This window comes from Cygnus olor, chromosome 5 (genome assembly GCF_009769625.2).
Source record: "Cygnus olor isolate bCygOlo1 chromosome 5, bCygOlo1.pri.v2, whole genome shotgun sequence".
Classification (NCBI taxonomy): Eukaryota; Metazoa; Chordata; class Aves; order Anseriformes; family Anatidae; genus Cygnus; species Cygnus olor.
Genome location: NC_049173.1, coordinates 65,793,354 through 65,815,547, shown reverse-complemented (window position 1 = coordinate 65,815,547; position 22,194 = coordinate 65,793,354). Strand labels below are relative to the sequence as shown.

Below are 22,194 nucleotides of genomic sequence, written 5' to 3'. Positions count from 1 at the left end.
ATTTTAAAAAAAAAAAAAAAAAAATCTTACAGAGGCACCACCATCTTTGATGCTTTGTTGGGAAGCCAAATCCCTCCAGGTGGCTTAGACATATGCTAGCACCTTGACTACGCCCTAGTTTGTATACTGTTTTAATAGTTACTAATTACCTATTCAATGTCATTACCATGTTTCTGTTTTGGCACAAAATTACAGAGCAAGTTACAACAGTCACACAGATCACTATGTATTCTGCCAGCAGTGGAATATAAGAATTGTTAGGGTGCTTGCAAGGTATGTTGAGAAGCGAGTGTGTGTACTTAGCTCTTAGAATTTATGTTTATTTTGGACTTTCTGCAGTCTTTCTCATTTTGTTCGTTGACTGGTACTGACAGCCTGTACAGCTACTACTTGTTAAATGCTAGAGAGCTGTTTTGGGGAAACAGCGTATTTCTTACAATTTGAGATCAGTCAGCAGACCAAATTAAATCTCCTTGGACATTCTTTCGAAATGTGTGGGGTTTTGTTGTTGTTGTATTTTTTTTTGGAATAATAGTAGTTAGCACTACAACTTCAAATATAAATTTATTAAGGCAAAAAGCCCCGTGTGACTTATTGTTACAAAGCTTCCATGTAGTAATTTAAGTCTCCCTTTACTGTAAAGGAAATAATCTGTATCAAGAAAGAATACTATTTCTTTTCTCATCCTTGCTGACCTGTTCTGTAAATGATACCTATTTCGTAGTATGGGTTTTAAACCCTGTTAATTCCCTTACTTATATCCCTTTTCTGGAAAGTGTTTCCTAGTGAACGTCCTATAGAGGGAAATGGCTTCAGCAGGGCTAATTATTTTGGGCAGAGTACCATGTTAATGCAGATGCCTGTAGTTTTAGCGCTATCTTGTTTGACACTGCTTTGCAGGTAGGTATGTGCTGTGCTGCACAGGACAACCACATATGAAATGCATTTCAACTTGAATAGGACTTCTGCTCTTTGTAATTGTACATCTACAGTGGGAAGATTTCCTGGCATAACTAAGATGATTAGTGGTGTGATTTGTTCTGGGAGCACTGCTGTGCTGATAACAGACTGGTTTATTTTTATAACATGCAATAGTGGAAACACCAAGAGCATTTTGGCTGGCTTAGTTAAACAGGGAAAAAGTTATAGTGAGGAATCAACCAACCCCCCTCTAGTAAGATCTTATCTATAGTGGAATACTTAATTTTTACATTTAAATTGCTGTTTAGTTTTCAGAGTTCACTTCCACATGAAAGGCACAATTAATAATTACCAAAGCTATTGTCTGGATTGTCTTTGCAGAAATCCCTGTGCCTGAATTTATCACATCACAGCCAACTCACATTTTGAAATGTAGCTTTTTGTGTCCATGTAATCTATTGGCTCTTTAATTCCAATGTTCTTTTTGGTTTACAAATAATTCCTGGGAGAATAAGAGAAGTGCTCAGTGAACGGATTAAAGAATTGAGTACATCACCTATAGAAGACAGTGTAGGTCCTGGATCACAGGACATGAACAGAGGTCTTTTCCTTTACAGCTGTCAGTGTTGACCAATGGGTTTCAGTCAACTCTGAGGCTGGAGGAAACTTTCCCATATGAAGACTTCTGTTATCCATTGTGTTGTTCATCTTTATAAACTTGTTACTCCTTATTTTTCTTTAGTGCTTTGTCTGAATTTTCAACAGTTAAAAGTTTGCAAAAATGGGAAGAACATTTTGCATTACTGTTGCTGTCAATATCTGAAGGTATGTTTACACTGCAGTCTTTCCATTTGAGATAGAGCCAGCCGGAAGTTTGTGGGTTGTTTTTTTTTGGTGGTGAGTGCAGATTAGAAGTCTGTTAGCTATTCTCACAAAGAAATTGCTTTTCACTTCCCCCATCAGTTTTGGACCTGTTTAACGAAGCTACCTTGTCAACTGTAGCAGTGCAATAATTACCCTTTGCAAGCAAGTGCAGGCTGTGCAGCTCTGGGAGGGGGTGAGTGGAGAACTTCAGTTGAATATTGTATTGCAAAATGTGTGGGAGACACAAGGGTGACTTAAACTGGCTTCTCTACCAGGAAGGAGACATGGAGCTGCACCTTTCAGAATTAATTGCCAGGGTAGTTTAATCCTGTGCCTTAATCATCACATTGCAGCCACTTATTTAAATTATTATATCATCAGTTGTGATTCTGTGTTTATCACTGGTGCTTCTGGAAATGCAGCTCTTCTTTTTGTACAGGAGGAAAAAAAAAATCGAAGCTCCTTCATGGTTCTTTCACAATGAATTGTGGGGAAAATTTGTCTCCTTGTGATTTCATTGGGGAAATTATATGGGAGGTTAAGTAACAACAATGTTTAGCCTTAGGCTTAGAGTCCTTTTAAATATGAAAGGAAGATTTTTATTATTTTTTTTTTTAATTTTCTGGGTGAGAAAGAGCAGCAGCCAAATAGGAGCCTAGGGTAACTATGCAGTGAAAGTCTGTCCTCAGGGGGTCAACGTTGACAGCAACATGGGGGATTCTGCTCTACTGGGCTTATTTTTGGATGGTGTCTTCTGATTTATGGACTGACATTCAGTATAGTGCTGAATCAGAATTGCTAAAGTGTTCAGAAATGGGAATATATGAAATCCTACTTGCAGACCAAATAAGAGAGTACTGACAGTCCAAAAAGATAAAGTTGTCTTTTTTTCTGACTTCTCTTTAGAATAAAATTGTCTGCTTGAATTTTAACATGAAACCTTTTATATTTTTATGGTTCAAGCAGTGTCAATTTCTTAACTAAGTTAAAGCCATGCAGACTTTGTTAGAATGTTCCATGGCTTTAGTGGAAGTAGGAAGCGAGAAAGTACTTGAATCTGGTACGTTTGTTTTCCAGTTAAAGAAGCTGGCAAATGATGTTACAAATCTTTTGGAAGAATTGTGGTTTTACAGACAATGAAAGCGGGACTTAGAGCAACACAATATCTAGATAATATTGCTGAGAACATAATTATGATTGGTATTCTGTTGCATAACTGATAGGTAATATGAAAACCTCGAATAAATTATAATTGTAGGATGATACAACAAACAGCCCTGAAGTCTGACATATGCAAGATCAAAAAAGCTAAGTGAATTATAAGGCTTTCTGGTGATGTAAATATATGCGCATAGGTAATGGTCTTTAAAGAATAATCACAAGTGACTTCATACTAAGGCATCTGGGATTTCTTTATTAAATAAAATCTGCTGGCTTTGTTTTACATCTATATTGAAGCAAAGTATTTTGGTTAAAAATGTTCCTTTCCAATAATATTGATTCATAAGCTATTATTTGCAATTTTTCCTTGTACATTTGATTTTTATTTTGATAGTTGGAAGTTAGAAGTTCTCTCAAGTGAAACAATTTTCATTTAAAATTGTTATACCTAAGTACTTCTTAAGCAAAAAGTTGATATGCTTTCTGTCCGTATTTGTTTAAATGACATAATAGATTCTAGGATTTTTTTTTCTTTATGAAGGCACATGATAACTCAGAAGACCACAGGTCAGGGAACCAGTATTTGAGTTTCCAAGGCTATATAATAGCTCTGAGGGAACTGTGGTCTTGTGTATTGTTAGTGGCTGTTGGTCAAAAAATGACTATTTGTGCCTACAAAGCTTCTGAAATACTCTGATAGAAGCATTATTATTATCTTTAATCTATTTGCGACCCTAGATTTTAAGTGTAGTGTTTAGATAATAAAATTAATCTGCCTTTTAGTTCATGGTGGAAGATGCGAGTGGCATACAAATATGAACTAGGTGTATTATTGATGACGAATGAATGTAGAAACATCTATGCTGAATCTTGGTATTGAAAGCAGATCATTTAATCCTTGATGAACATGGACTGGCTAATTTGAGAGAATTTCTGCTGAGAAATTTTAAGTAGGTGAATCGTTAAAGATTGCAATCTCACTTTCATTAGCTACTGCTAATGTATTATTTTCCTGAATGTGAAGCATATTAGGGCATGGCTTTATTACAGACGGTAGGTTTTAGGATAAGGATACAAATACCAGAAATTTCTTCTCTTGTGAACTTATTTTGTCCAAGCAAACTCTATCTGCTAGCATATTGGATTGTCTCCTCGTAGTCTTTTTGTGAAACAAGTAGTGACATGTCTGCTTCCTTACTTTTTGTTGTTCACTTCATGTTGTAAAATAGATATGTGTCCAAGATATGAAAAACTGGGCCAAACTGCCAAAGGTACGATAGCATGCTGAGGTAGGCAGATAAAATACTTTTCTCCAACGAAGCAAAGGAAGCTGAACTGACAGTGAAACTTCTTTAGTTTTTGGCCAAGCTGGAAAGATGCACAAGGTTATAAATGGAAGAAAATGCTTAGAAATTGTTCTTATGGATATTGTTTTTTTATTTATTTTTAAGGGAGTGTTATATCATTTACATGGTGATATAAGTGCTACTACTCCTTTGTAGAAGCCTCTCCTAATACTGTTAAGAGAGTTGGACATCCCACTGTACGCTTTAAGATGTTTAACTGGGATAGTTTTTGAAAGAAGGTAGTGACTATGGGGAGCAGAGTCCTGCTCCTTATCTTGGTTTGATTCTTTCATTGGCCGAATTTTGGCCAGCTGGCTTGTAGCTATTGAGCACACGGAAGCTGTTAACAGTAGTAGTGATCAAGTAACAATGCAGTTGCTCTGCAACTGTTTATGTCAGTTGCCCAACTTGCTGACACCTCTGCTACCCTATAGGTAGTATTTTTTTCAAAAAGGCTTGAAAAAAGTATGGTGTGTTCTGTATTGAACAAGAAGTTGGCTTCCATTGGATGTTGTTGAGACTTCTGTTACTCAGGAGGGACTTGAGTGTGACTGAAGAGAACCACAGTATCTTTTTTTTACTTACTACACTTGGTGGCTTTAATGCTGCTTTTTTGATTCAATTGCTTGTACCGACTAGAAGGCAGAGATGGGAGAAGAAGGCATAATCTCCATTAAAACACTGGGCAATGCTGAGGGACATCCTAGCACACGATGATCTTTCCAGTCTTTCTGAGATCAGCATTTATTTTGTGTTAGTTAGACCTCTTTCCTTCTAATAATTCCTGGTTCACATATACGCAGACCTCAGTTTACAGCAACTCTGGTGCGATGTGTCCCCCTTAATGACTGTAAGCAAACACCTGCTTGTTGCTGAGCAATACACGCACAAAGCATGCGACCACAATGTAGGCTGCTATGTGGTAGGGAAAACTTACAGCCGATGATGCGTTGATGTGTTTTAGTAGGGGAAGGGTTAGTTCATGACAGGAATGCCTTTTTAAATTAAAGGAATAAATAAAGGAAACAGGTAGGTTGTAACAGCTGGCCAAGAGCACTCAAAGACTTACAAGCTCTTAGAGCAATTAATCCAGATCAAGAGAGGATTAACTTTGAAGTTTAAAATATCCTCCCTGCCCGAGGAGGGACCAGTTTAAAGTGCTTATGAATGGGGTAGATAGTTGATTTGTAAGAGTGGGAGTTAATTTATGGATATGAAATCTGCTTTTTTGACATTGCAATCTGGACTTCTAGATCTTGATCTTTTGTAGTAGATCAGTAGCCTTGATCAGTATGGAGTGAAAAATATCATAGATCATCTTAGATTAATACAGACCCTAAGAAATATAAATTACATGGCTTGCTATATCTATTACCAGAGCCAGGAGTTCTAGGAAACCTGATTAGCAAAAATTGGAAAACTCTCTAAGTAGAACAGCAAATCTGGAAAAACTTAGTCTCTTTTTTATGGTTTTATTTTATCTTGAAAAATTTTTTTTTTTTAAAGGAACTTTTTGGGGAGGGGTTATGTCAAAAGTTGCTCTTCTGCTCATTATAGAGTAAATCTTGTAAGCTTGCCAGCAAGTGTATTAGTAAACTTAATACCAATTTCTGATTTTCCTTTTTCTTGGAAATAAAACTGCAATAAGTTTTTTCTTTTTTTGTCAAAAAGCTTACTGAGATAATCATTGCATGTTATTATATCAACCAGTGTAAATGACGGGTCAAATGCAGAAGGCCATAGTTTTCAGTTGACTAGTTTCAGTTTTGAAAATTACATAGAGATTTTCACACTTGGAGCAGAAAGCTTCCCCTGATGTTCCCTGTTACGGCTTTGTATTTTGATGGGAATATTCTGTTCAGTCTTTGCCAGTATTTGAAAAAGGGTCTTCAACTTTTCTATGATTGCTTTCTGTCTTAAAACAATGAAATGCCTACTACTGTCTCCATTCTCTTTACTGTCTTCTAACAAAAGCAGAAAGTGAAACTATTAAGAAGCAGCACTCTCATAAGCATATGGAACTGAATCCTGACAGCTTCTTCAACCAGACTGAAAGTTTTCCAATTTTATCTTCCCATGCAAACTCCAGGTGTGTTTTTCTGACACAAACATATCCTTGTGTAGAAACTTCTTTCAAGCACCTTGAAGAAACTATGTTCACTTCTGACTGTGATGCCAAGAGCTTCTAATGCCAACAGAAAATTAAGAAAAGGTAGTGTGTGTACTGTGTATTATTACTACTTCATGATCTCGGTGTAGAACTGATGAAGATGACCTTAATATTGGGGGCACGATGGCAAGTTTTTAGAATGACTACTGCTCACCCTGTGTAACATAAAGTCCTGTAACAGTCTTGAAAATGTTTTAAACATCTCTCCACCAGACAGCCACAGATGTATCATTATGTTAGGCACTGCTAGCCTTAGTACATTGGAAGGAGAATGGGTTAGGCATTTAACTTTAGGTAATGTGGGAGGATGTGGGAGATAGGAATGGAGATGGAGGTGTGGTCATCACAGCCACATCCAGTGAAGAGCTCTGTGTCATCAAACTGTGTTCTTAACAAATCAGGTAACAAGAACACCAACAAAATGAGACGCTAGCTTTGAAGCTTTTTTGTCAAGATGAAGAGGAAGGTGGAGAAGAAGAGATTCATCTTGCACAAAGGGACAGAGGGTAATAGGGTCAAAAAAAAAATCCTCATAAATGGAACTAGATAGCAAAGAGCTTAGGTTAAACAAGATCTTGGAGAAACAAAGAATTCTATTCTAAAGTATGATCTATTATTGCTGTTTTTGCTTTTTTCGTAGCTTGTCATTTGGAGTTTAAAATTTTGTCATGACTTAGTTTTCTTGTTTGAGCATCTCTTTCAAGTGTGATTTTTTGGGTAAAGCTTATAGGTTTTTATTACTATTGCTTGAGTCTAGACTTATCTTTAGATATATGTCATGACATGCTTTAGAATCTGGTCCCTTTGTTCTTCAAGATATTTCTGCTCGGAGTTTGCAAAGGATGATAGGGTCAGGACCCAGCTGCCTGTGCTTGTGAAGCAGAGCGGGAAAGGAGGAGCTGATGCACACTTCATGTCTTACGTTGACTTGTGACGCAGGTAGGTTGCACATCCAGATCAACAATTAGACTGTACTCCTGGAAGGTGTTAAAACCATTGTAGTTGCATTGAATTGTTGCCTCTGAGTATGTATGCTAATGTGTGCAGTTGCAGTCAAGCAGACACGAATGCAAACTGTAATGAAGTCAGGAGTTTGACACTTCTGGGAGGGCTAGGGATCTGAGATTCTTCAGAGCTGGTATTCCTCTGCTCAGCCAGAGAAGTTAGGATGAGGGCTGAGCTTTGGTCAGGTCTGCTGCTCAGTGTATTCGTGGAGTTGGACTCACCATTCTGTATTTCAGTGTAGGTTTAGGGCTAGGGAAGCAAGATCTTTTGAGCAGGACTTCCATCAGAGCCCTGCTCCTCCTAGAAAGTAAGGGAGGGAGCTTGGCTTGGGACAGGGCTGTAGGTCAACATGTATTTGGAGCTCCAAATGGAGACACATGGTATGCTCCCCTCTAGGATAATGGGTGAGGTCTTTCAGAGCTGGAATCGCATTGGAGTCCTGCCCAGCCTGGGGAGCTGATGGTGCAATGTGGAACGTAAGGGCTATTATTGTTGGGAATCATGTCATAGGAAAGATCTTCCTGTACATTTATTTGCAAGTGGATGCTCTTATGTAAGAGAAGGAGCACACAGTTCATGCTTCTGGCAAGATCCAAATTCACACTCAAAATGAGAAACACTTATAACTGTCTAAAGTATTTTTTCTTCAAGATAAGATGAATTAAAGACTTTGTGCAACTCTAGGACTTTTTTTGTCAACTGTTCGTGTGTTGATTGATATCTTTATCACCTTCTGAAATTCTGTGCTTATTTTTCATGTTATTTATTTTGGAAAACAGTAAAATGCTCTTCTCTCACTGGTTTAAATATGGAAGAACAACTTGGCATTTGTAGTAATCAAGCTGACTGACTTAGAGTGGAATAGCAATTCATTCAGCACAAGCCAAAACCAGGAGACTTTAAAAAAAAAAAAAAGTCCGCATCACTATTTAATGAGACAGACAATGCCAATTCATGAATGCATTTTTTTAAAGAAATTTCTGCAAAACTTGGCCTGTCTCTCAGATTAGCCCCCGGCTGGTTTAATTTGTCTGGCACATGCTCAATTCTGACACTAGCCCATCATATTACTCGAAAGAAAAAAGAAAAATGGGGGAAGTGTATCTTCTGCACTTTGGTTTTTATATGCATACCGCTTCTGTGTCATAGAACAACATGCTGACAGAAGGTACTTAGTCACCTCCTATACCTTTTGATTATGCTTTGATCTGAAATTTATTTTACTCTTCTTGGCAGCTGAACTCTTTTTTAATCCATTGATAAAACCTACTTAATGAGCACTTACAAAGACACTGACAACACCAGAAGACAATTCTGTTGGTGAAATCATGACGTGATACCTGTGAACCCAAAAGAAGCCTGCAGTGTAAGGCTTCGTGCAAAATGCCTCTTTTTGAGGAATATGTTAGCTTTATTCTTGCTTTGCCTCATTCAGCATGATGCTTCCTTGTCCTCTGATACATTGAAACAAATACATTTCAAATAGCCTTAACACATAAAGGAAATTTCCAGCACAGCAAGCAGGATATAATTTCCTCATAATGTTTCAGATAGCTGCTTTCTTATTTGATTCTTCCTAATTGTGTGCAAATACAGTTTTGCTGTAATGATAGCTGATAGTTTGCCCTGTGAACTTTAGGTAGCTAGAGAATGGCTTTTTGTTTGTGTCCCTTCCTGTTTCCCTCCTGGGATAAAACTTTTGGGGTGGGGGGTGTCCTGTCACTCGTTAAATTCCTTTCATAATGACAGTATGAGTAATAAGAACCCATTACAGTAAGGTTATGAATACATAGCCCTTGGTGGGGGAGTTACAAGTTTTAGATATCTGTAGGGGACTTCCTTGCTGTAGCGTTTTAGCAAGATCAGGTCTTTTGCACTAACCTGTGCATGACCATCTCCGGCCACCTCATACTGTCCCTAAGATTCTCTCAGAGGGTCACACAGTACAGTCTCACCTGCCATCAGCTGGCTGGTGAGTCCCTTCATCTAATTAGGAAGGCATATTTTGTCAGCATATAGGCAGTGTCTTCTGACAGCTTTGGGAGCTTTCCAGTCTTCGAGGCCTGCTGTGCCATAGTGTAGGGCAATTGTCTTGTTTAGCATTCTCTTTGCCTGGACACTTTGTCCTTTGGAGGGGCCTAACTATCTTCATTAGAAACAGCTTAGGTAATTAATTTATATTAGGTAGGTAGAGCTAAATGATGTGATACCATAAGAGATTATCTTCTCTTAAATGATCCGCCCTCAAACAAAATATTGAAGCTACACCATGAAAGCTGTTAGATTCTCTTCAGGGAAAGATGTTTATTTTAAAGCAAGAAATACAAATTAATGGAGAAAAAGATTGTGAAGGGAATTTTGGAACATTTCATCCTGAATCTGACCATGACAAAACATTGAGTGTTACTGCTTAGATTTTTGTTCAGAATACCTCTGCTGCCCTTTAAGCTAAAGTGGTAAGAAAGTCACTTTTTTACTTTTTTTTTATTGCTCCTGTGACTGTTCACTTGTGAAATAGGAGCAAAGTATTTTATAAATTTTGCTCTACGTGACTTAGGAGTCTAGATTTTAAGTAAATGAAGTACTTAGATATACTTGGGTTCCTGTGACTTCCCAACACATCGCTCTCATAAAAAGGTATCTCTTCATTTTCACATCTGCTCGGGAATTAGTTCAGATTTTTTCAAATGATCCATACTAAGAATGTTGCTTTTTTTTTTAAACACTGAAAGATGGGTTTGTGTAACTGCCTTTTCTTTTTGACTTGGCACAGGAGAGCCTGAATGTAAAATACAGGTTAGAGAACTATTAGTGAAACTGAAATATTGAGAAGCATGTTAAGGCATGACAATGTTGCACAGTTAACAATCATTTTTTTGGCTTGTTGCCTATAGAGACATGTACTTTTTTCATTAAAAAAAATGAAGGGGGGGGTTGTGAAGCAAGCATTTTAGAGCTTATGCTTCACTCTACCAAAGTAAACACAAATATGGTTTTAAATGAAAAGAAGTCCGTAACAAAAGTACTCCCCAAACACACAACATTGTTCCTCATGAGATGTTGCCTGCCCTTCTAAGGGACATGTAAACTGCCAGACATGCCATCTGTCACACAGCCATTTTGGTGTTTGGCACTGCCAGGAGTGTTTGCATGGCTTGGAGAGGGTGCAGCAAGGGGTGAATGAAAGCTAGTGTGGAATATTGATTGCTTGGAACTTGTTTTTCTTTTTCTTGAGAGAAGAAAGTGTATTTTGTATGTGTTAGGGAACAAGGTAATGTACTTAATATTAGTAAGCTCTTGATTGAAGAGGATGGATTTTGTGGAGTTTCTGCTTCCCTTTTTGGTAGGCTGTGGGCTTCCATGTGAGCTGATGTGTGATGAATATGACAAGGAAAAAAAAACACAATTTAAAGATACACTTGAAGTATTTAAAAAAAAGTGATTAATATCCATTAGTTTGACTATTAAAGAATCTGAAACTTAACTTTTAGCTGAGGAATAAAAAAAAATACTTAAGTGCTATTTAAAAAAGACAGTGAATATATCAGGAAAGCATTTAATAGTTTAATTCACTTCCCCCACCCCCTTAGTTTAATCTTGAGGATATCCCACAAAACAGTAGTCTAGAGGAAGAGGACATTTTTTCCTTCTTCCCTGTCCTATGGAGCTTCCACCAACCTTCCAACTATTATTCTTTCTGACCAATTTCTGTTGGGAGCCTTCTCCCAGTTTCAACCAGGTGCTTTCCCCATCTCAATGTGTACAAGGATATTCAGTCATATGTCTGTGCTCTAATGCACAAGAGATGATCAGTTACTACTTCTATCCCTCTTTCCTTCCCACAGATCTCCAGAAGCCTGATGTGTGTCATTTCACTTACTGTTTCACATCATCTTTCCAATTTTCCGTTCATGTGACGCTCCCAGTGCACACTCTGCTTCATACTGCTGGTAGTGTGACACTGAATTTTGCCACCCTGAATTTAGGTTGCAAAATTCAATTTTGTCTATGTTAATATGACTCAGTTCCAGGTGCAGCAGAACACACCTCAACTCATCTTTGACATTGTTATTCCTCAGTGCCTGTGAAGCTGGTGTTCTCATTTAAAAGCCACTGTAGAGAAGGCTCCCCAGTGAGCAAACATTCAGGTCACAGGCAAAGAATTACCAGTTGTCATGGTTTCAATTGAAGCCAACTACACAGCAGTCTTATATCTTTGTATCTTCTCATCAAGATACTTTATAAGCAAAGCAATCAATGTAAAAATTATATAGAATCTAAGAATATTTTTCCTTCATGATCATATAGTTGTGGAGTTTTAAATTGTTTTAATGTTCTGTAAATAATAATCTGTCATGGTTGACATTCAAGATGGAAATATGTTGAGATGATCTAAACTAGATTATTAGCTAAATGTTACTGTGAGCATTTTTATACTTTGACACTGAAATTATAATTTTGGGCTGTACCAATAAGTCTGTTCAGATGACTGAGCCAATTCATTTCCTTCAGAGTGTCTTCAGACTTAAAAATAGAATAGCTTTTCTACTGATATATTCTGATCAGAAAAGATTATTTTACAGCTGTACAGAAAAACTTCTTAAAATTCAGGTTGGAAAAATGTTCTTCTGGAGAGAATACTAGGAGAAATTTAACAGCTGTAGATTTGCAGAATAGTTAGGAGTAAGACAGTGAAAATTTAGTCTTCCTGTTGTATTTTTTTTTTTTAACAATTCTGTATAGGTAAGGTAAGCAGCTCCTAACTGTGTTTTGTGGCCTCCATACACACACACATAGTAATGATAAATGTGACATGCTAGCAGGAAAACTGTTTGCAATGCATGCACTGAAGACAGGCCTAGGACTGGAGTCAAACATTCCACATCAGTCTGCAAGATTAAAATGTTTGTAGTGTAGCAGTTTACAGTTTTTATTGGAGTCTATCCAGATATTTGTATGCAGAGAATTATTGCTCAATGACAAATTGTGATGATACAATCTAGTATGTTGGGAAATTTCCACTCTAGTATGGTCATGTGCCAAGGATAATACCTTTTGGGAATAATATGAGAAATGATGCATTCTGGCCTCAAAAGATAAATGGACAGCAACAGCAATTTTCTATGATTTTGGAAACTTGACAGTATCTGTACCCTAATCAGAGAGGATTAGCATTTTCACTAGTTTGTGCTGAGATTGTAATACTAAATGCTGGCACCATCCTTTGGTGCATGTAAAACAGTCATCTTGGGACAAAGTGCCGTGGCATAGATGCACGTTTGGGCTGTGTCAATTAGCACTTCCTCCATGAGCAGTTTAGATAGCATCATGAAATTTGCTTTGTGAATGTTGTCTGCAATATTGGGGTTTGGCCACATGAAAGACCACTGTGAAACCTAGGGACTGGATTGTTTCACTGTATTCATCACCTGTGTATGCTGGAACTGGTTTCTTTTCAGAGCTGGGACTATTTTTTGTCCTTCATGTTCAGGAACTACTGTATGTACACAGATCGTACTCAGCTGAAAACTGAGTAAATCCTGATTTGTCCAATATTTCCTAGAGTATTCTAACATACTCTTGTGGTGATACTCAGAGGTGTACTATGTCTGAGTAGTTCCTTTAGTAACTAACAACAACCTTCATTAGTTACAGGTATTGTTTTCTCTTGTTTATGCAGGGACTAGTGTGCTCTGGTAGCTAACAGCTTCAATTTTTATATCTGCTCTTCACCCATTTTATCTTGTTATTCTGTGATGTTTTCTACTCTATAAATACTATTTCAGAGTTTGTTAGTGGGCTCTCACTTCTCAATCTCATTCGTCTCCCAGACAATGCAGCAGAGCTCTCTGTTTATAACCACGTAAAAGCTATTAAAACTTTTCAGAGACAGTAACCCATTCCTACAGTAAGTGCAGCATGTCTGGTAATACAGCAAGGTTATTTTGTAAGGCTTTGCCTATGCCTTTGGGCAAACCACAATATTATATGGAACATCTTATGCTGAAATAGGTATGTATAATTTTCTGCTTTACAAAGTCAGTTTACTTGGTTGACATATATTTGACAAAAATGTGTGAAGGAATGCAAATCTAATTCCAAGACTGGTGCAGCTATGGAAACCTTTTAAATGCAGTGGATGCTAGATTAGGCCTCTTCACTTGTGCCCTTCCTGCTGCTGAGGGTTTTCAGGTAAGGCTGAGGCTCTACCACACGTGCTGTAGGCAATGAGAACTTGAAGAAATTTCTGCATTCTGTACTTTTGAACCAGGCACTGAAAATCACATATTATGGAAGATCAGAGTTTCTGCATCAAGTGATTAATAGCTTTTCGATGAGCTAGCCTTAGAGGTGGTAGGTTTCCTATAGTTTTTCTCTGACTGCCTTTGTATGGGAACCTGGAATAAAATAAGCTTGAAAGAGATGAAAAGAAAAGAAAATCATCTAGCATAACAAGTATATTTGTTGTACTTCACAGTTGTGTTCTATTGCCTTTTGGATAATATAGGTAAACATTTCAATGATGCAAAACACTAATTTTTAAGCTAATTAGGAGAGGAGGGATCTAAGTCTTGAAACCGAAAATTATAAGTGGGAATTGTCTTCTTGAATAACTGGATATGTCATATCTGGAATTTCCCTCTAAACTTCATTAGGGAGCCCTATGATCATCTAACTCGCTTATACTCTTTGAAAATGTGTTGTTTTTTTTTTTATTATTTGTCAGTAGAACAACTGCAGGAACAGTGATTAGTTTGTGTGTTTTGTGAAGACATGATGCTTACCATTTATTGCATTTCATGTTTATGTCGCAATGCTACTGACATTATGAAATAAATATAAAAAGTCTTAACGTACCATGACAGTCAGAGACTTAATACTGAAAGCTCTTTGATTAGAAGAAATTTTTCTTCTTGAAGAGTGATATGGGGAAAAAAGTGTTAGTGGAATGCAGTTCTTCGTCAACACTTTAATTATGCAACTTAGTGGTTTTACTCATTGGAGTTAAGTCTTGCTTTGTGCATAGCTTTTGTTTACTTCCGTTACATTACTTTCCAGTCATTATATACTGACCACTGGGCAAGGTCACACTAATATAGTAAGTAATGTTAGTACTATTTAAAAATAGTATGGTTTGTGGGTTATGTTTTGCTTTTTTTATTTTTGACACAGTGAAGAAAAAAATTTTAAGGTACGTTGTCTAGCAGTTGGCAGGCATGTTATTAGAAGTGTTGTCAAATCCTTTGATGCTGATGTTAATACACTCTTCTTAAGCTTTCCAGTGCCTTTCTTAAAATGACCCATCTGGAGGCAGAGCCACCCCAAAAACAATGCTTGCTGCCCAACACTTCCCATCTGGGTAACTCTTCGGTTTGCTCAATGTTGCTCTCAATTCCCTTTCCTCTTCCTGTTCCTGCCAAAAGAGCAGCTGGTCCCAGTCCCTTGTTCTCACGGAGGCTTGCTCCAGCCGCAGAGGAGCCTTGACACTATCCTGTTTGCGTTGGTTACTCAGTACTTGATGTGAAATGACTGACCTTTGATGCAGCAATTACTTCACAGCTGACAAGGTGTAAATAGCATAGCTGAGAGCTGTAGGAACTTCATGAGCAAGCAGGAAAACTGTACTTTACATTCAGCACAGAATGACAGAGTATGGGAGCAGTTCTTTTACCTTCCGTTCTCTGCAGTGCTAGCAGAGGAGCTCTGCTGTTGGGATGAGAAGCCTTGTGCCTTTTACTCCAGAGCATGCATTCAATCAAGCAGTCAGTGAAAATGTAGCATGCAACCTCCTTGGTCTGTAGATGGCATCATACAATATTGGCACCAGTAAGGATGTCTACACGTGGTATTTCATAGCCTTTGTTGCAGGATATTTCAATAAGATGGGTAGTCATTGTTTTGGGCTGACAATTTTAATGTGCGTTTCTGTTATGGCATGAATGACCAGCTACAATTTCCTGTCATTACCTGTAGTTTCTCTTGGACTTAGGTAATTTTTTTAATTAGCTAGCTTTTTGTTAGGAAACAAATTTGTATGCCTCCATCTGTACTTAAGGAAAAAAAATTAAACTTGGTTATTTTTCAATAGCATATCTCATTTTTCTTGGCAGTCACATTCATCCTCCTTTTTCAAATCACTCATATCTTTAGACAAATATCTTTGCTGCTTCAACATAGCTATTTATCAAGAGTGCTCTTTTAGTAGGTATTAGCATTTCTTGCTATACAAGTTGGCAACATTATTAAAACTTCCCTCAATTATTTGCTCTTATGAAAAAGTGTTGCTCTAATTTTCTTCCTACTTTGAGGTTTTTGGTGATTCATTTCTCTTTGGAAGAATTGTTTGGTTTGATCTCATACTTAAATTGCTCTGCACTTCTCATAAGATGTCAGTATGCTGAGAGCTTGCTGGTTCCAGCAATATGCCAATGTTAATTTTGCATTTGAACTGGTTACCATCTGCAAGCCAAACATTAACAGAGGTGGTTGCAAGTGTCTCAATCTTTTTGCCAAGAATGTTGACTTTTTTTTAATGGTGTTGTTTATGGATACAGTGATAGGAAACTTATTTGTGCACACAGTGGAGGCTACGCCTGTGATACAATACAAGGCCTCTATGGAGTCGTAAGGCCTTTCAGAAAGGCTTCCAACTCCTTGCAGGCCTTGAAGAAGTTGCTCACCTGTGAAAGCTTTGCCAGTAGAAACTTGTTTGAAGGAAAGCAGATCCAGATGGCTCTTGTGTAAATGTGGGGAGACCTTGTCTGAAAGGTTGTTAAAGGGAAAGAAAATTAGAAGAGGGAAAGTAAATGTTTTAGCTTGTCCTCAGTTCTGGGATTGTTTATACATATGAGAGAGTTGTCTGTGAGAAATTGAATACTGAGATAATTTCACACTGTGACTAAATGAATTTAATTAAAATTATTTATTGCTCTTTCTCCCTGCTCCCACAAACACTTACTCAGTATCTGTATGTGGCTGCTAAAAGGTCATTGGTGTAGAAAAAGCGTTTTACTCCCATGACTACTGAGAAAGCTGAACTTAATACAAAAAAAAAAAAAAAAAAACAGGTTTCTGATGTGCCCCTGGACATCGCAAATGTGTAAGTGAACACTGCTGTGGAAGTGACTACAACTTACAGCTATCTGTTTGCTACAGTCCTCACTATCAGTTCATTTTGGTCTGAAGGAACTCCTCTCATCACTGCATCTTTCTGACATGCGAATGCATTCTGAACGTCGGTGTTCTCAGAGGAGTTATGAAAAAAGCCTGCTCCCAAATTCTCTGCACGAAAATCAATATCAAAAGGAATTTTAGGGAGGAAAAAAAAAAGCCTAATCTCAGCCTGCATATGCAACACTTTAAATTGACTCCAGACAGGCAACTGCAGAGGCACTATGCTATTGCTGCAGTTTTTTTGTTAATTTATTGAAAATGCTTTTCCAGATTTAATACATCATATCTGAAATAGGCACTGACTTTTCGGTTAGTTAAAAATTGCTTTAGTTCAATACTTATCTTGGAAGGGAAAGTAAAAAAAAAATTTGAATGTGCAGATGTTTTTTTTGCAAACTTTCAGAAGCTGTCACAGGGCTCTTAGAACCCAGGACAGAACCTCTTCCTCATGCTGGGGCTATGACTTTTTCCCAAAATGTCTTGGGAAGTTTTTAAACCACTCTTCCAATATGTTTTTTTGTTTTTGTTTTTTTGATGAGGTTGATTCACCATCTTTTTCCCTGGAAGTCACAAATAGGCTAGGTAGTTTTGTAAAACAAAACTATTTTTCCCTATTATTTTCCCAAATAGTAAACTATATCTCTGTAGACATTCAGATTATGCTTCCTGGTGTTTGTCAGTGTATGAGAAAATGAGCTCCATAAATTGATGATTGACAAAGTTGTACCCCATCCTTGATTTTGGAAAGTAGATAAAGAATGACTTGATTTTTCTTGTGAAACTTGGCAGTTCTGTGACTTAAGTGCTGTCTTGGAGCAGCTCACACTACTTTGAGAAGTAGGGACTTGAAAGTAGATTTCGCAGTGACAAAAGCAACTTGCATCAACATAGGCAAACAAACATCTGGTAATAAGATAATTAACGTGATGGTCAAATGTAATTCTGTCATCACAAATGCTAAGCTTGTCTATCATTTCTACTCAGATATGTTAATAACTTTTATAAAAATACTGAAATCTTATTAAAATCCTGAATGACTTTCTGATATTTAGGTTATTTAATTTCTGAAAGCAAGATGTATGAATTTCTAATGTGTTCTTTAATATCCTTTTCCATGACAACTCCAACCATAATAGTTTGGAAGTAATCAAAATTGTGTTGCTCACATCATACTCTTCTTCTATGTACTTTTCTGGGTTTCACTATTTTGTCGTTGTTTAGCATTCCTACGTGGTAAAGTGATTTTTCGTAAACTGAATGCTGTAATGCAATCTGAAATATCTTCTATATTTGAATGGGGGGGGGGGGGTGAAGCCTACATTTGCCATGTGCCTTGCAGTGAACAGTGGTCATTTCACTGTTCACTGTTCTCATCAAATGTCAGAATGATTTTCCTTGCACAGTCTTGAATGAAGAAGCTATAGAGTTGCAGGTTCTCATAGCTATTCATTTACTATTAACATTATTTCTCTCTATAGCTTTATTTTGATAACGTGTTCCTATTAAGCAATAATAAGGGGAAAAACCAATGCAAGTTAAGAAATCAGCTGAATGAAACTTAGGTCAGTTTTTAAAAGAAAATATGTTTTGGACAGGCTGGAAAGTAAATGTATGTGCATGGTGCTTTTTTTTTTTTTTTGCCTTTTTTTGTTTTACTGTGGTGTTTTGTGCTCTGGCTCTTTCATTCATCATAAACTCTGGATCTAAGCATTAGTTATGTTTATCCTTTAATCCTACTGTCTGGGTTTGTTTATGTAAGATTTAGTCTATAGCGAGGGTGGGTGGTCATGTTATAAACAAAGCTGACCCTCAGCCAGTGCAAGAATATCCAAGAACCAATTGCTTTACATACACAAGTTAAATTTATTCTGAATTTGTTATGTGAGAGTTGGGTTCCCTGTTCCCCGTACCATTGAGCAGATACAACTTGCAGTAATTTCCTTCCATTTTGCTCTTTGTTTTCTAATGTACGAACAGCAAAACAAGGAGGAAGAGCAGCTAAGTATTACCTTAAGACAGAAACTCATTTAGTGACCATGTTTCATTGTTCAGTGAACTAAAACACTTATTATAGAATGCATTTACTACTGGTTGTGTACAAACCTGGCCCAGTAAGATTCTTGTTGGTCCCTGGTAACCTTTACTTTACAGAAAATACTTAATAGATAACAGAAGCAGACAGCCTGGGTAAACAAATGTGAGAACCGTAATGTCAAGAGTGCTCCCACCTTTCTTTGCACATGAAGCCAATTTTTAAGAGTACAGATTATATTAGAGGTTTAATTATTTGTTTTCCTTAATTGTTGATATTACAGCTTCCATTAAGAAAATGCCTTGCTAGGGCGCTGCGGTTTGAGGCTGGGTTCCTTATGTTTTAGGGCTTTTTTTCCTTTATTTGATGAATGTGTTGGAACAGACTGGAAATAACCAGACAAACTAGTTGTCTGGACAGTGAAGTAATAGCTGTGGAAATAACAGATGCTTTCACTCACTATACATTTTATATTCTGTACTCAGAGGGAAAGTATAGAAAAATTGTGGTGGGCTTGTTCTGATATGCTGCTGGGAACTAGAGACCCACAAAAAGTCCCACATAAGTCCTATTAATCACTAAAATCCAACTTAAATCCTGTTTTAATGCCTTAAGTAGGATTTAAATGATGCCTAGTTTAGGCCTTTAGACAGGGGGAAAAATGACCCTAAAGATTACTAAAAACATAGTATTTTGCAATTTCATGAAGTCATGTAATAGGATTTCAGGGCCTCTGATGGACTCTACCCTTTTAGTGAAATCCTAACTCAAGTATTCTTTGAGGAAATACTGTTTCAACTCTGTTCACCAAAAAAAAGAATCTAGCCTAGGATCTTAAACAGAGGATACTGTCAGTATTCCGACTGTTCCCTGCACATATATTTGATTTTAAAATAAGTTCTAATTTAAAAATAAACCTTTTTTTTTTCCACTGCTGATTGTGAAACACCCACGTAAGCAAAAGGCAAAATAAATCCAAAAATGCTGGAGCATAAATGCTGAAATCAAAGCTGTACGAAGTAACTCGGGTAAAATAGGCTGGCAAAGTTCTGCATCCCCACCACCCCCAGCAGCAAACTTCCTCTGGTGCCTCCATTATTGCCTGCATGTTCAAATATAGTAGGTAGTTAAATATCTGTATGGAAAAGTCAATTTTCAGTTATTTCATCTTTTAGCAATAATGCAAACAGCCTAAAAATTCTAGTCACGACTCAATCTGACAGCAAAAATTTAATGGAGTTCTGCAGTTATTCTGGGCTGTGGTATTTATTCTTCAAATGGGGAGACATGAGCTTATTCTGAAAATTTTTTTATTAAAATCATGTTTCCTGACTTCGAGTACAGCAGGTTTATGGGGTGATGCGGGTGTGTGGTCCTGTGGTTAGAACAGGAGAGTACAAGTACTCCAGGAACTCTATGCACCAGTGCTGCCATCAGCTCTGTGGGATCTTGGGCAAACCACTAAACCTCTGGAGTTCATTTTACCTGTTCATGCTGGCTAAAATGCTGATTTCAGAATGGGCTGGGAACCATAATTAGACATTTGATTTGCCTGAGATTCTTGGAGGAAAGATCCGCATGCTTAATTATTCACCTACACTACAAAGCTTTACTAAGCACTGCTATGAAGTGAAAGATACTGTATTCTCTTGCTGTGTCAAGAGAAGGTGCTTTTGACTTTCAAAGGCCAGAGTTGTGTTTAATTTACAGTTCGAAAAAAGAAGTCACATCTCTACATTTTATTATTATTATTATTATGAGCTATATAGATGATGATGCTGAGTATTTTTTGTCATCTCACAGCTTGTTTATTACAAAGCAAGTCTAAATCTAATTCATTGTTGTCATAAGCTCTAAGGTGTGGTACGAGTGACAATTTTTGCAGATTTTTCTTAACTTTTCCCCTTTAGGCAAAATATTTGTACTAATTATGTGTGATAACTTTCTACCATTTTGCTCATCGCCTTGGGAGCGCTAACAAATAAATCATAACATGTTTGTCAGAAGCATGGACTGACAGGAAAAAAACAAATCAGTGGGTGGGGGACATGCAGGAAATGTTCTTCTAAGGCTTTGTGCTCAGATTTGAATTGCAAGACTCTTTCTGCACCTGAACACATTGCCAAGATGATGAGTCAAACTCGAGGCCTCATTTAAGGGAGGGTAGTTCTACATGATGCAACAAGCCTACTAGGAAATGGAGGGGGTTTGGGTCTCCAAAATAAAATAAAAATCTAAGTAGGCGAGCTTTTTTCCCCTCCATGTATTATTCTGATAAAGGATAAAAATACACTTAACCGAATAGTCACTTAAATATTTAGATCAGGGCATAAGAGGAAAGTGAAGTCATTCTATTACATTTTGTCCACTATGCTATTTGATCTGTGCTAGATAGAAATGATTTGTGCATGGAGGAAGTGTTGCTGGTGCAGTGCAGATTATTTTTTTTAAAGTGCGATACATATTCTCTATTTCTGCTTCAGTTTACTTAATTAACAAGAAGTTGCTGATGCCTTATAAAATTCTGCTCCAAAGCATTTGTTTCAAATTCATAGGAACTAGCTTCTGTATGGGCTTACAACTTGTAATAGTTGTGTGTGTATCATGTGTAGCAAATGAAAGCGATCTGGATTTAGAGGGATTGTACTACGTTACTTCTGTGACAACAGGAAGCTACAGCTTCAATTAGTGGTCAAGTCACTATAGGAGCCATAGTACATGATTGTAAGTAAACAAGATATTCAGCTGCTTTGCCTTGAGGAGCTTAAAGCTGTAAGATGAACTGACAAAGTGTGGGCAAGATAACAGGGTGCTGTAGGCAGCATGTTGATTAAAAGTATGGATATGTGAATGAGAATAAAAGTATTCTGTTTTGCTTTATCGTTTCAGGGGCAGTCATTCTGTTGACACTCAGGAGTTGCAGAACAGGGCAAGAAGAAGAGGATGAGAGTGGGAATGCCTCAAAAAGCAAATACTGAAAGAGGTAAGTGTTCCATAAGCTCTTCTTGCCTGACATAGATAACAGGGTCTCCTACGTTGCCCAGTCTAAATTAGACTAGTATCAGTTCCTCAAAACATCTGATAGCAGTTGTAGGATAAGGAGGAGATCTGTGATTATCCAGACAGACTTGCCCCAGACTGATCATCTGAAATCAACTTCGCTTCCTCTGGGAAAAATGTAGCAGATGGCATGGATAGTGGAGATCCAGCCAATGTCATGTAAAGTTTTTGATACCATCTTATATGCTTATCAAGCAGTCTTATTTGTTAGATGGACTTGCTGAAACAATTCTTAAATGAATAATATATCAGTAGGCTGCTAAAGCATATTCAAGGCATTGCTGTCAATAATTTGCTATCAAATGAGAAGGCGGTTTTAACTGCATTTATGCAAGATTTGTGTTTCTGGGTTGATTACCATTCCATGCTTTATTTTTTGGTAGGGGTGGTAAAATAGAAAGGATGTGTACTATGATATTTTGACAGGTGATGCTGGGCTACCACCAGCTTGGAAAATGGAA

The 22,194-nt window shown here is 37.3% G+C and overlaps 1 long non-coding RNA gene across 7 annotated transcripts in view; it reads left to right on the top strand.

Moving 5' to 3' along the window:
• Nucleotides 1–22,194, top strand: part of LOC121071229 — a 151,498-nt gene that overhangs the window by 43,938 nt on the left and 85,366 nt on the right. For 4 of the 7 annotated variants that reach the window (XR_005820447.1, XR_005820448.1, XR_005820450.1 and 1 more), the window contains one exon: nt 21,563–21,656. This is a non-coding gene — a long non-coding RNA (uncharacterized LOC121071229). Of the gene's footprint in view, nt 1–6,381; nt 6,505–7,278; nt 7,402–21,562; nt 21,657–22,194 lie in introns of all 7 variants that reach the window. The other 3 variants (XR_005820449.1, XR_005820452.1, XR_005820453.1) reach the window with 2 other exon arrangements.